We start from the raw sequence: 15911 nt of genomic DNA, 5'->3' as shown, positions 1-15911 counted from the left end.
GCAATGAGTGGAGCATGGCCTTTCAGACAAGTGTGAGGAATGATCGCTCTTACTCATTGAAAAGAAGAACAACCATGGTCTACTTTGAATGGCCAGATGGATGTAACTTTGGAGCTGACAAAATTTCTGTCTTTTGCCAGAACTTAATACTTCCCATTGTGTGAAAGTGGTGCTTAAAGCAGTTGGGTGAAAATAAAGGAACCTTTTTTTTTCCTGGACTGGTTGTTTTAAAACAATGAAAGATCCTTGGAAGTTGTTTGAGGATGTGGAAGAAGAGAAGTCATTCCAATGGATAGACACTGGTGGGCAGAGCGCTGATGAATATTCAATGTTTTATCCTACCTGAAAGACACAGGCACTGTTGTAGGTGCTCTCCCAAGGCCAGTGAATGCATGGGGAGGAGACACAGCAAGACCTCAAAGTTGCTGGTACCACAAGGTGCTCCTTGCTGAGGGCACCCACCATCAGTCCCTACCCACTCAACTCCAGCTGGATCCATCTCATTTGGTTTTTCTGTCAGAACCAACATGATGAATGAGCAGCCAAGAAAAAGGAAGGAAGATGAGGAGTGAGATCAAAGGCTGATTAAAAAAGGACACTGACCCCAACCCACCTATTTTAAAGGGGCAAGATTTCACTTCCATCACTGATGTGCATTGTTTTACTCCTCTGGTAAAGTTTCTCCAGGGTAACAGATGCAAACACATACTATCCTTGAGAAAAGCCTTGAGAATTGAATTCTAATAACTCACAATTCCATTTATTTAGTGCAGCTATTCTCAACTAGTTGGTTGCAGCTCTGAAGGGTCGTGAAAGGCAATTAGAAGACGCAAGGCATTTAAAATCTTATTACGGCCTAAAATAAAATGAAAAGTCTAAATCCTGCTGCCTCATTTCACTTATACCATAATCCTCCAAGGTCACACCTGCAACCTTCTGAAACACACACAACTACATCACAGAACTCAGAATTATGGTCACAGATTGGAGGGGTTTTAATTTCTCCATAAAGGGAAAGGGGTCTTAAATATTTCCTCATGGGAAAGAGTTAAAAATATTTAATTAAGCATTCAATAAATGTGCAAATTATGCATTAATTTATCTTGTTTCCTTATCTCTTTGATTTGATCACCAAAGAGTTAAATACAGTGCTTCCATACTTTTGTAGCAAGCTATGAAATTGTTTTTTAAATAATATCCAATTCAGAAAGGCACTTTGGCACCTGTCTAGCCCCCACTGTCTCCAATTAAATGGACATTAGCTGTCCCAACTGATTTACTGGAATAAAAGGCATTGATCTGTGTCAGTTAGGATCTCGAAAACTGAAGACCTGAGGTTTAAGAACCCAGTTCACTAATATGCATTAAAATGAGCCAAGAGCCTTCAGTGGACTTTGTTTCAGGCTCTGGTAATCACAACTCCAGCTAAAATTCATCCAAGCAAGCCTCAAACCAAAACAAAATTATTTGTGTGGGCAGAACTAAAAAAATCTATTATTATTAATGTTATTATTACAATTATTATTATTATTTTTAAAGAATAATCCTTTATCTCTATTCACTGGGATATCCCTCGTGAGGCTGCAGTTTGAAATTTCTGTTTTCCAGACCAAATGTAGTAAAATAGAGATGAGCTGGTGAAAGCTCAGTAAAGTGACTCGGAGTTGAATGGATTCATTCATGATATTTTCCTTGTTTGCTCGTACATATAGAATATGTGTAGCTTGGCCAAGCTATAATTATAAGATGACATTAATGGTGGTCTAAAAGTACCTGAGGCAAGCAGCCTGAGGAGGGGAATGTACATGGGGCTACAAGTAGGATGAATGAGATTAGAAGGGAAATGGAGTTGAATATTAAGAAGAAATTATTCCCAGCAGCTAGATCAGCTAAACTTAAATAGTCTCCCAAGGGAAGTAATAGAAGCGGTGCCATTTGACATCTCTAATGCTAGATTTGGCAAACTATGAGAAACACAGTGTAGGGAACAATTTTACATCTGCAGAGAGGTGGTGAGCACAACCTAAAACAACCCTGACCTTTCCAACACGTGTGTTCATTTGCAAGTAGCACTGAGAACGTCCCCGCAATACAACACTGCATTAGCTACATATGTGCACAATAGATCACAGTGGGTATGCAGATTTAATGAAACACTATAATTAAATTTAAATTCTCGCTTTTTTTTTTTTTTTAAAAAGATGGGGAAGTTCCCACACACCAAGTGGGGTTAAAAAAAAAAAAAAGAAGGTGTATTTGTTTAACATTTCTCAAGAAATGCTTCTCCGTAGAGGCCAGCATTATAATTAAAACTACTTGATTCAATCCCTTGAGATCTTTCCTTACATATTTCCTATCCCAAGGCAATCTGAAATCTAAATTATTCAAAGTCAATTTTTCAGGAGAAGAACTGGAATGGGTTTCCCAACCACATCCCAGAGGGAGTGACTGAATCTGACTCCGACTGTACCACCTCCCCGGTGTTACTGAACACAGGGCTGTGAAAGGGAAGGTTTGGTGTTGCAGGGGTTACCGGCAGCCAAGAAACCCAGAGGAGGCATCTCACTCTCTGGTGAGATGTTCAGAGTCTAAGGAATAGGACAATTAAGTCTGGCCTTTCTTAAATACCCAGGACTGGCCTTTAAATAAGATCAGCCAGTTTCCTCAATCATCTAAATCTCAATCAGCCTCATCACATTGTGTATCTGTGCTAATATGACAATCGTAAGACACAACTGAAGCTCTGCTGTGTTCTTTCTCCTGCCTTTGCTGACAATATAAATAATATTTCTTAGTGGATCTAACAATGCAATATTTTCTCCAATTCACTTCTTTTACACTGACTTCATTAGCGACTTCTCACTACAGCATTTTTCTTACTGAAGTCAGTAATTAAATTTCCATTGTAACCACAAGCTTGCAAGTCTCAGTACTGAGCTGTGGTAAGACAAGGCTTAAAAAACCTTGGGATGTGGCTGATGGTGGGATCAGCCCCCCAGCCTGCACGTCCAGAAGGAAGAAACAAAATGTCTGCAGCTTTGAATTCTTCATGCACCAACCTCTGGAAAAGCCAGGCTGGCTCACCAGCCTCTGCTGCCTCAGGGAGAGGAAAATTTGACTTGTTCATCTTCCAGAAGAGATGCCTTCCGACTCTCCAGATAGACCAACTACAAAGGATCCCCAGTGACAGGAACCTCACAGAACTGCAGGGAAGAGGAGGTATTATTTAGCATATGGCCAGATTTGTCATGAGGCAAAGGTTAATGGGAGCAGTCTAAAATTCAGATAATATTAGGGGAAAACAAAGGCAACAGAGAAGTGCACAAAAAGCTATAGAGTGATAATATGAATCTTGCAAAGGAGGTGTCCACACCAGCAGGCACAGCTAACAAGCCTTGATGCTTTTCCTGCTCAAATCAAAACTCCCACCCTCTTCAAGTGAGACCTGGGGCAATATTTCAGTCCCAGTAAATTGCATAACTTATATAACTATAAACTCTTACAGAGTTTGGAATGCCTGAAGACCCAGTCCTCAAAGGTGTTTGTTCATATGTATGAATAACAAATGTTAGATAATGTAAATTATGTATCTATCACCAATCCTTTCCAGACAAAATAAATTACTGAGATTCGGTACCAGCCTGTATCAGACTTGCCGATGTCAATGTTGGCAACCTCATGTCCTTGCAGTGGAGGACGTTCCATGAGAATGGAGTTCCTCAGCTGGTCCAAAAGGATTAGAAGAAGTGATGGGGGAAAAAGAAATTAAAAAAACCAAAGCAAACAAACAAAAAACAACTTGAAAATGTCCAAAGATTTACTGCAGTGCTGTATACAAAGAAAAGTAAACAAACATGGCTTCATTACACAGCTCACTACACTCAGCAACTGATACGCAGTCCCCGCTCCCTGGCCACATACAGTATCTCATCAGCAATTTCTGTCCAGGAAAGCCAATAAAATAAGAATGTTTGTTGCCAAGGTGAAGTTTTAGGAGTTACAATTTTAAATTTCCTATTAGGGATAAGGTACGATTTATGGATGATATACTGATTTATAAATACGTTTAGACAGTAAGTATTTTTGGCTTTAGGCTGGAATAAGAAAGCTTGGTGTAAAGAAAGCTTTTTAAAGGTTTTGCGGTACATAAAATAAATCCAACTTATACTTTCAAAGAGCCCTCTGGCTGTATAAAAGATGATGACAGTGACAGTGAAAAAAAAAATTGCTTATATCTACAATGCTCCATTATTTTCTCATTAACTTGAGTTTTAAAGGGAATCATATTAGTGCCTCCAGAGGATGAGCTATATAAACAAGAGCTACAAATTTATCTATGCATTAAAATGAATGCTATGGTAACAGGTTTGATTGCTTTGGATGCAATTTAAAAACCTAAAGGGTGTATTATCCTGAGATAATCTCACCCTTGGGTCCTTATATATATGTTATATCTCACACCTCTAATCCTGTGGGACATTGCCTAGCTGATAATATCCTCTCTGCCTTTGTCTGATTTGTCATACTGTAACTGAAACGTGCCTTTCCAACTTCAGATAACACATTAGTTCAGTGATTTCATTTTGATCACTCTGAATCATTAGTTTAAAGTCTGGAGAAAGTGTAAAGATTTATTTCCTTGGACAGTAAGAAACAATTTCTTCACAAGAGTGTAGTGCAGCACTCGGCACTTGGTGGAGCAGAGAAATCGCCACCCTTGGAGGTGTCCAGGACCTGGTGGAGAAGAGCTGTGGTGGAACCACCTGCTGCAAAGGTGTGTGGCCTTAGGGGGACCAGTTTTGTACCTCTGGTGGCTAGACAGGACCTTGGATATCGGTACTTCACAGGTTGGATTTGCCGGTTGTAACAAGGGAGACGTTGACAGTTTTAAACCACCCCTACACAATTGCTCCTTTGGCCACGTCTTGGGGTACCGTGTCTTGCTGAGGTTGTGAAGCTGTTTTTTTGAATCCTTCTTTTGAAGTCCTACTGATGTAGACTTGCTGGAAAGATTAGGATGGCTTTGGCCTACATTGATAATTTTTATGTCCTCACAGAAATCTCTTCCCATTGAGATCTGACCTGCATGTGATGATGGGTCCTCTGTGTGTTGGCTGGTAGGTGACTGTGTTGGACCGGTGTTTGGACTTGGACACCGCACACCAGAAGAGCAGGTCAGGACCCAGGTCTTTGTACTGTGGATGAGGTAGCACTTCAAAGGCTCCTGTTCTGTTATCCATAAATCAACAATCCTGGAAGCTGAAGGCTTTTTCCATTCTCCAGGTCAGAACCTTACAGTAGCCAAACACCTCTTAGAAGAATCTCAAACATTACAGAAGTTGAAGGAAATCAGCGTCTTGGTGCATTCACTTCATGCCTTGAATTAGTCAAGACAGTGGCATCAGCCAGCTTTCCTGGTGTTTTCACTCAATCACAGCTCTCCTCATGCTGTTTATTGCAACACTATCATTCCCTGTTAGTCATTTCTCCTGTATGAGCTGCAACACGCTGACAGCAGAGTGTGATTTACAGATGGAGACAGTGACAGCTTATTAAAAGAAAATGACCTTGCTTTTCCATGTCTAAGTCAAATCCTAAGGGTTAACAAAGACTCCTCAAGGTCCCGGTAAGATGTTGCATGGCTTTTATATACTGTTCCTGCTATAAATTGCTTCTGAACATGCCTTCGCCTGTCAGTTCTGTTGAGATATTTTTGAACACCGTAAACTCCTACATCTTAAAGCCAGGTGTTGAAAGAATCCCTATTATTGTCACTACATTGTCAGCGACAATAACAACAGTTAATAAGTGATGATAGCGATATAAGTGTCTGGTTCCTGTGTACGGCTTGTCATTTGCAGTCAAATCTAACACTGCTTGAGGAGTCTTTGGGAGCGAATGCTGAAAAATATCATGTCTTCTGGGAACCTGCTCCATAAAAAAGGCATCCATGTTTAATTCCACTTAATCTTATCTAACTTAAATGTGCTCTGCTCATAAAATAGTATGTGTGAGTTGGTGAACATGGACATGTGTATCAAGGACTTTTTAACTTAAAAAGCCTGTGCCAGTCTTCATTGGGGTGAGAACAGGGGCTTGGCCACATTGCTTAGGCAGTGTTACCAATAGTCTTGTTTAGGGAGAGTGTCCGTAGCTTTGACTCACAATCCAGAGGAAAATGCTTGTACACATGTTTCAACTACTCTAAACGTAATATCACATTAGTCCAGTGCCTCTTTGCATTGTGGTTTATTTCTTCTCTTTTTTGTATAGGTTAAAATCAGGGATTCACTGATGTTTGTCTCAGGAAATGGTTTATAGCAGTTGTTTTTGCACCTTTCATGCAAGAAATTAAAAATGGGCATGAAAGGAAATTGCCTATCACTCCTGGGTGAGACACGTCCTTGCACTTTGCCTTATCCGTGTTCCGCGGCTCCACAGGTCTGTTAAATATCTTTTGCAGGGAATCTCTTTCCCTTATACATACTGTGTATATTTTGCCTCTTACAACATATTAAATAGCCCATGTAAGAAGAGTCCATGAATTATTGATGCTGTACCAGGAGAAAAAGTGTAGAGGGAACAGAGAGAATATTACATGATGTGGTAAAGCAGCCACATGTCTCCGTTAGCTGCCTGGGTAAATAGCTTGGTAAGAAACCCTGTGGTTTCTTGCTCGGTGCAAATCCAGCTGATCTCAGGTGCTTTCTTGTTCACTGTGCTTATCTCTTCCAGTTTTTAGTTTTTGAGCATAGGCTGATACAAAAACTTCTACAAATTATTTAAGCAAGAAGTTCAGCCCCCTCTTTAAATGGGAAATGTAATTCCTTGCCTGTTGTAAATCTGAGGGACAGGGAGATTCAAAGCTTCCCTGCTTCATTTTGATCCCTTTGTAGGATTCGTTGGCTGAATTTTCAGCATTTTTTTATTATTATTATTCCTTTTGGCTGGGAGGGGAATCCTTTGTTTTCCACATCACTTCCTGTTTTCCAACCTCAGCTGATTTCATTAGCGTGCACAACATGAACTCATTCCTGAATGACCTGAGGGCCTTGTAACTGAATATTGCCACCAACTGACCACAGGTGAATTAGATAAATTTATATCATAAACTAAAGAAATTAAAAATTTCTACATAAAAATATAAATACAAGATACAAAGTTGAGGAAAACAATAATTCTGTCCACCTTGGGAAAATTGCAACTGCAAAATACAGATTCCCCACATCCAAAATATATCTTTTTCTACCCTTTTAGTGTTTCGTTGTTGTTGTTGTTGAATGAGGTCCGGAGCCCATTTTGTCCTACAGCACAGGCTTTGTGCTTTGTTTTGTGTCAACTTTATGCTATCGGTTCTTTTCCTTCGACTGAAGTCAAACATCAAACTGAAAATCACTCCTTCATCTCGTACAGTGTGAGTGCGGGAAAAATACCTTTACACTTTTTAGGAAATAATTGGGAAATGCTATAGCAGGACCTCCTAAGAAAATCATGGTAACAGGCTGTCATAGGCTTTCAATGCAGAAAGGGAAAAAATGTTTCATGAGAGCCTTTAAACAGTTGCATCTGCAGATTTCAGGTGAGCAAATTGTATGTGGGCAGCAAGGAATAAATCAAGTACTTACATAATCTTTTTCGTCTGTATTGTTCCTGTCCCAAGCTCTGCAATTTTGCATATCACTTTGGGCATTTCGAAATTTGAAGTTATTTTTATCCTTTAAGAAGAAGCTTCTACATAAAGAGTGGTTGCTACTGTATTATAAACTAGGATTAGCTTAATTAGGGACTTCACAAGAAAGTAATGACTATTTAAGCCCTGAAAACAAGCTAATTATTTTGTATCACATTGTTGCTAACGCTATCCCCAGTTCTCTTAAGGTGAATGTTCAAAAAGATGCATGGCAAACACGGTAATTAAAAGATTTCTTGCAATCATATTACCAATATTTTATAATATATTAAAATTCCTCTTTTATGCAACACTTCATATATATATATACATCACTATTGAGGTTGATGGACAGCATGATTCAGTGTTTTTTTTAAGATTACATCACCATCAAAGTTGCTGTAGAGTTGCACAAGATACAACAGTGATTTTTCCCTAGTGCTCTGCTGGGAAATTCCAGTAGTTTTATGATTTGTGCCAAATATTTCCATAAACTCCTTCTGTTTATATTGCTTGAGAGCAATTCATTCAGTCAAATAAATCCACATTAATTACTTACAGCAGTTTTCCGTAACTAATGTGTTTAAATGCATATGGAATATTTAGCATTTATAATAATTCTTATCTATGCTTTCCCCTTTCCTGTATATGATAGTTATTTTTTCTTTAAAAACACCTTTTACTTTTAAATTCCTCTGTTCTTATGTCCCATATTCAATATTTCTTCATTGTGGCAGCATCTCACATTATCTGTACTTCCCATTCCTTCAACATTTGTCATATGCATACATATATATCATATACATATTCCAAGATCTCACTGATATATCTGCAATTAATTACTCATTTTATCCTGACACACAAACTCTTATAAAGTGACGATAAATGATTCCTGATTAGAGAGCTGATTTCCATGAAGAGCACTGGAACTGATGCAGATTAATTCTCAGCTCTACTTTTGACCGGCACGTTGGCTCTGATTCATCCTGAATTTCTCATGGTGTTAATCAACCTAAATCCCTGCAACCCTACCTTAAAAGAAAATAAATACCTGTCAATATGGAGATACATAATACAAAAGTCTATATTTTCAATAAATATAAATATCTGAATCTGAAGTGGAATAATGCAAGAACACATATTCTGCTGCGAACCAAATGGCTGGCAGAAAATGATTACACTATTATTAAGCACCTCTGCAGTTTCTGCTGCTGGGTATTGTTAAATAAACATTATTAAGCTTCATTAGAGAGGGCTGCCTTTTAAAGAATTCCTCTGAATGTCCTATATGAAGGCCCCTTCAGTAAGGACTGATAACATTTCAACTCTGCAGCAATCCCATTCTGGCCTTTTTTTTTCCATCTTGAATTTCCTGTGGTGTCATCTTATGTAATCATGGTTTGGTAATGCTGGCCCCATAAGAAACCTTCCATAGAAAATGAGAGTTCATTCATCTGTCTCCTACTCAGGACTAATGGCACGTCACAGCACCAGTCAGTAAGAGAGCAAAGAGTGTGGAAGGCAGAAGGCTCTGAAGGAAAATAAATTAGATTCTTATTTTAATTTTGTATCAGGGGCTTCCTCGGGTCTGGATTGTCCCAAGTCCTTGAAGGAATATTAAGGGAGAAGTCACAAGGAATTATTATTATTTTTTCCTCAGACAACAATTATACTTTTTGTGGCTGGTTGAGTGCAGTGACAGCCCTTTCTTTATATCCCTAAAATAAAGCTCTGAAGGTTTGATTTGATTACAGGGCCTCTGAGCCCTCCTTGGTGAGATTCAAACCAGCCTGCACAGGATCAGAGGTCAGAAGGAAAACCAGGTACATGTGCATGTGTGTGAACACAGGTGTGCAAACAGGCAACTCCATCCACATGCCTTGTATTCATACTTTCTTCTGACATTCCCCCCAACTGAATGTCATTGCCATTTATTACTGTCATAACTGGATGCTTATTAATTTTATGTTCAATATTTTGATCATCAAACAGATCCCAGCTTTCATTTATTATAAGTGTAATCATCACCTTTTTCACCAGCCCAGCTCTGGATGCTGGGGACACCTGGCTGACCACCTTTCCTACAAGCCCTTCTCAGATGCTTCTGGCTGATGAAACAATCAAATTCTTTATGTCTCTTATTGACATTGTGATCCCAAGAGCACTGTATGAGTTAAATATTTGCTTATTATAATTGTACATTTCACATGCTAGAAGCAATTTCTGTATTATATTATAAGTATAATATTCTGCACTGTGGAACTCTAATAAGGAATCAAATTCAATCAGACTTGAGAACTATTCATGTGAATGACTACCATTACTTGGTATCATCTGTAATGCAATAAACTGAGTGTTTGATATAATGCTGTTATATTAGGAATATGCATAACCTATTTGTTATCCATCATTTGAATCACAGAAATGGTGTGACCAAAATTAATTACATTTTAGGGTATGTCTGAATTACAGCTAATAATAATAATAATAATAAAAAATCAGTTTAAATCTGTTTTCGGAGAAAAAATGCTGTGATACCATTTGCAAAATAGGTTTTTCTAAGAAGCTATGCATGTCACCAAGAAAGTTTGTTCACTGCCTAAATGTCTCACACTGCAAATTGCAGCCATGCTGGCTACAGAATGTGACCTTTCAAAGAAATATTACATGATATGAAAAATATTACATCAGCTTTCAAAACTGAAAACTGAAAAGAACTTAGAAAAATAAAAGCATTTCCAAGTCAAATATTTTATATGAAGTGTTACCCATGGGAGTTTTTTCATAAATACATAAATGCAGCTTTTGGGGAATGCCCATAATTGCTGTATTACATGTTCTCACACTTGGCAAACTGATTTGTGAATTTGAAAATAAATCAATTTGGGCTTTTTCAAGTAATAGGCATAGGCAGAAAACAGGTTTGCATTTAATTACAGTAATTACTTATGTATATAACTAACTTTTAAGTCTTTAATAAGTTCACTGAGGATGGTTTTTATTTTAAAGAGAGGCTGCACCCCAGCCAACTGGACAAATGTAGCACACAAAAAAGGTCAATCCACAAGATGCGGATATGATACTGAGCTACATCTTTATCAGAAATGTATATATATAGATACAGAGGTCTGAGGTATCACAAGGTGCATCAGGGAGTGGAAGAAGAGCTGTTGCTCGACCTCGAAGGGTACATGTAGGGAGCACGTTGGAGTCTTATGGGAGGAGAATGAAAAGAAAACAAAGGAGAAAACAGAAATAGAGATCAGGTCTTCTGGCCCCAAAGGGGGAGCAGGTACAGCCTGGGTATTGTTGAGAGTACCTGAATAACAGATGGGGAACACCATGCGCAGAAGAGGAGTTACTTAAAAGAAAATCCTCTCTTCTCATGAGCAGAGTTCACTTGGGATGCTCTAATTCGACATTAGAAATATTTAACTAGTAATGAGAACTGTTACAATTGTAGCAACCCTGACACTACATCACTCTAGAAGCTATGAATAATATTAGCTGTACATGAGAAGTATTTGGTGATTTGTGAGCTAATCCTTGTATCTTTGAAATACCTGTAGTGTTTACCAAATGGTTTCTAACGTGTTTTCTGAGAGGTCCTTTGAGTAGTTACAGTCTTCTCGCATTATTCCCAGACATCTAAGACACGTGGCTCTTTTTAAATGGGTTTTCAGACAGAATTTAGTGATCTCGCTTCAATTTCTTTATTGAACTATCTTAGGCAAATTCAAAACATAAAAAATGGCAGTTTCCTGGTTTTATTGACAGCTTATAGGAGTTTAAAATCCACTGAAATAATTTTGTTGAATTATGTCCTTCTAGACTTTGTAATAATTCTGCCCTCCTTATTTAAATCTTCACAGTTTTGCTAATTACCTTCCAGGTTGGGATGGATAATCCTAGTGCTGATGTCAGGATTCTCTGATTGTATCAAATGTTAAGGTTTCATTTAACAGGAAATATATGCAGGGTCACACATTAGTGAGAATTCTGGAAATGTCAGGAAGAAACCTTAAAAGCTGTTTAAAAAAATAACCCATGACAACCAGCACAATTCATTCTACATTTGCTTACCGTTCTGTTTTATACACATATTTGGACTTTCAAACTCATTTATTTGCTTTACTGACTTGAATAACCAAGGGCATGATTTAGAATGATTTGTCATCCAGTATTAGATGAAAAAAAGTTTAATTAATTTTTCATTAGCCACAGTTAATGACGGGCTTGTTAACCATCTTGAGGTGAAGCCAAGAGCTATTAGCTGTATTAAGGACCAGTTTCATAAAATGACTCCTTTTATAATCCCCAAAATGAGTTAAACGTTAAAATCTGTACAGGAGCCAGGCTTTGAGAAAAACTGATCATATTATAAAAATTACTGACTGTCAAAATGATATAAAAACTCCTTGAGGATTATTCTAAAGAAATAGTAGCCTTGTGAAATTAGTTACTAGTTCTTGTGCTTAAAAATCAAGACATCAGCTTATTGTACAGCAAAGGACTAAACTAGAGCAGGTGACTATCCAGAGGAACTTCTTCACTGCCACTAGACTTCCGCCAATTATCTCAACTGCTCATCTTACTAAAGCAGAAATTAGGGTTTGAACTGAAAAATTAATTGAAAATATAACTTAATTGAAAAATTAGGTTAACTCTGAGAGTCCTGAAGAGGAAGGCTGAGCATGACAGTGGTCATTGTGCTGTGATCTGTGACACAGAGAACTTGCAAAAGAACAAGAAATATGTAGGAGTAATTAATGTCTAAAAGTGTGTGTGGGGGGAAAAACCTGAAATTATTTTTCTAGCAAACCTCCTTCTGGTTTTCAGAAAGAGGGATTACATTAAAAATAAAATCAAAATCTTAAAAATAAGTTCTAAACATAGGGAATGAACAAAATGAATAATCTTGAAGCTTATTTTGAATGGGTAGGAGGAACAGGCCTATTGAAATAAATGAGAAACGTGACTGCTCAGTAACTCTAAACCCCTCTGGGTTTGAACAGGAGTTTAGAAACCTAACTTTTACCCTCAATTTTAGCAAGTCTTGGCCAGAATCTACATTCAATAAAAATGTAGCCATGCAAACAGCTGTACAAGAATGGAAATACTGTTTCGTAAAAGATTTTAAATTCAGTTCCATTGCAAACTGCAATAGATTTTTAACATTTCCCACAGCAAATACAGGAAAAGATGGGAAAACAATTTTCTATGGCTTCAAATGTTTTCATTAGGTTTTCTTCCAATTTTAAGGTCAACATAACATGTATAATACAATGCCAAAATGTTAGAAACTAAAGCTGAAAGTTTTTTTGAAATTTAAACATTAAAATAGAAAATAATTCTTTTTTATCTTACGAGACTCTTTTACTCCTTTTTTCCTAAATGAAATTTCAATGAACTTGGCATTAATTTGACACAGAGTCAAGAACTTCTGTGTGAATTTCAGTAGAAACTGAGACCAAAGGAAGCCCCAACACAGTGACCAGTGTAAGAATGGAAGAAAGAACAGAGCAGAATCATCCCCCATGGACCACGCTCCCTAACATTTTTAAAGATGTTAACTGCATTCCTACTGCATTCCTACAATACGGCAAAGCCCTGCCATTCCATGCTTGTGCCGTGGACCTAGCATGGATTTATGGTTGTCTTTAACTGCCTCTGGAACTTTAATCTGTGTTAGCAATTTCATGAACAAAAATCCCACCTTCTATTCCCCGTTCACTGAGATTGATGCTGTAATATCTCTGTTCTCCATGAGCACTGCAGACACTTCTGTGTGGACAACATCGATAAGAAAGAGACATCATTCAACCTTGGGGTATTTAAAAGTGAGTACAGGGAATCTTTAACTTAACCAAGAGAGGAATTGTGGAAAATAAAGAAGATATGCAGCAATATCCAAATGCATGGTGACCTTCCTCTTTATATGAATTTCTTCGCTGTCTACAACTCCCTGAAAGGAGGTTGGAGCATGGAGGGTGTTAGTCTCTTCTCCCATGTAGCAAGTGCTAGGACAAGAGGAAATGGCCTCAAGATGTGCCATGGGAGGTTTAGGTTGGATATTAGGAAAAAATTCTTCATGAAAAGGGTTGTCAGGCCTTGGAACAGGCTGCCCAGGGCAGTGGTGGAGTCACCATCCCTGGAGGGGTTCAAAAGGTGTTTAGACAAGGACCTTAGGGACATGGTTTAGTACTAGAGTTAGGTTAGGTTATGGTTGGGCTTGATGATCCTGAGGGTCTCTTCCAACTGAAATGATTCTATGATTCTATAATTCTATAAACGTTTTGAGCTCAATGCAATACACAGCAGGTTGTGCAACACACAGCGTCTCCCTGTCCAAGTCCATTCTGGAAAGGCAATGTTTCATTGAGAGCAAGAACATGTACTTTAAAAGCATAAAGAGAAGTGTAAGACCCTCTAAATGTCTTGCCTGAGGCAATCTGTTTCCTTTCACAGGATTGCTCTCGAAGCAGGTCTACAAGGACTGTTCTTAGCGCTTCCCTTTGGCACTGCAGCGACGAGGGCTCAATTCTCACCCCAGATCCATGCAGAGATCCCAGAAACACTGGTGGCTGCCACAGCCCCATCACAGCCATGTCTCCCGCATGTCCAATCTCTCCCCCGCACATGGGACCCGCCATATGCAGCCACACGCCCCCACCCTGCACAGGAGGCTCCTGCAAACCAAACCATGAGCTCTTCTCACTGCACAATGCAGATCCTACACCTTTCCATCAGCTATACTACCAATTCCCACTCCAAAACTAAGGTTGGGAGCCATACCTGCATCCCTGCAGATGCTCTGCAGGGATAGGACACATGATTGGAGAGCATCTTCCTTCTGGAACACCAGACACAGGGTCCTCTCCAAGGCTGGGCATCCCTCCACCTCGCTCCCTGCAGAAGGTTGGATGTGGAGACATGCCAGTTTCACCCATTTGGGGAAACCTGCTGAACCAAATCTGTATATTTTAAAATGGGATGTTGAAATTAAACCATACACAAGGAAGAAGAAGGGCTTACATATGTAAGCATAAAAAAATGTATTTGTTTTCTTAATATAAACCCATTTAAGTCAACTGCACTTAACTCATGCTTAGATTTGCTACTGAAATATCCTGCTACCTATCTTCAATTTCTACTGAAATGACCCAATATATTTCTTGATCTTCACTTTGATTTTTTGACCTAATAAAATCTACATACATATTGGGTTAATAAAAATATTTAGTCAATCTGAAAAATAAGGCATATCGCATATTAGTAGAAAACATTTAGTTTGCTCCTCACCGCTCTTCAGTACACAGTTCTACATACATGAGACCATGAGGCTGAAGAGGATGCGTGGAAGGAGCAGAAGTTGCACCAGTTACAACAACCCTGGTCTGTCACACCATCTCTGTGCTTGATGTTAAAGCCTTAGTGATGCTCCTTTGACTCAGGACTTTGTCAGGGGTGGAGATCTTAATAAAACTATCCAATATTAAAGCCAAGTCTTGGTGATCTGTCTTACTAAGATTATAGGCTTTTATTTCTCCTATTAGAAATAGTAGGTGTCTATCCTTTGTTAATCAGTATTTACTGGGTACTGTAGTGGAAAGAAAGACATTGCAGATTTCACAGCTAAGCAAAAATAGGGGAAATGAGTTTAGAGGAAGCCTCTTGGGTCTCCACTGTGAACATGGAGCTGGGACGAGGAATGTCAGGCACATCGTCTGCAAGAGCAACAGATCTTGTTTGTTGGTCTCTACTCCCAAGTAGCAAGTGATAGGGCAAGAGAAAATGGCCCCAGGTTGCACCAGGGGAGGTTTAGATTGGATATTAGGAAAAAAAAATACTTCATGGAAAGAGTTGTCAGGCATTGGAACAGGCTGCTCAGGGCAGTGGTGGAGTCACCACCCCGGAGGTGATTAAAAGGTGTTTAGACGAGATTCTTAGGGACATGGTTTAGCGCTAGAGTTAGGTTAGGTTATGGTTGGACTCAATGATCCTGAGGGTCTCTTCCAGCTGAAATGATTCTATGATTCTATGATATTCACCCTCCATGTACCTTCTCAGGTCACTTTCTCCAAATTTCCCCTTATCTCTGCAACCTATAGCTTACATGGTCCAGCAGAAGGTATTTTCATGCAGACTAGTGAATTCCAACAACTCCAAAAAATCTGGAATTTGTCTTTTAAACCAGAAATTGCTGAAGTTTTGGGGAAAATCAGTTCCAGCTGGTTCTAAT

At 38.7% G+C, this 15911-nt stretch overlaps 1 long non-coding RNA gene across 19 annotated transcripts in view; it reads right to left on the bottom strand.

Moving 5' to 3' along the window:
- The window catches only part of LOC110355035 (uncharacterized), a 62877-nt gene that overhangs the window by 34530 nt on the left and 12436 nt on the right, over positions 1–15911 (bottom strand). For 4 of the 19 annotated variants that reach the window (XR_010474584.1, XR_010474586.1, XR_010474589.1 and 1 more), the window contains exon 4: positions 14465–14643. The exons of 4 other annotated variants lie outside the window; for them this stretch is intronic. This is a non-coding gene — a long non-coding RNA (uncharacterized LOC110355035). Of the gene's footprint in view, positions 1–3059; positions 3724–13385; positions 13454–14464; positions 14644–15911 lie in introns of all 19 variants that reach the window. 11 more of the 19 variants (XR_010474582.1, XR_010474590.1, XR_010474599.1 and 8 more) reach the window with 7 other exon arrangements.

The sequence above is a fragment of the Columba livia genome, chromosome 9 (genome assembly GCF_036013475.1).
Source record: "Columba livia isolate bColLiv1 breed racing homer chromosome 9, bColLiv1.pat.W.v2, whole genome shotgun sequence".
NCBI lineage: Eukaryota > Metazoa > Chordata > Aves > Columbiformes > Columbidae > Columba > Columba livia.
The sequence above is the reverse complement of the archived record's forward strand: the minus strand, read 5'-3'. Positions and strand labels throughout refer to the sequence as shown.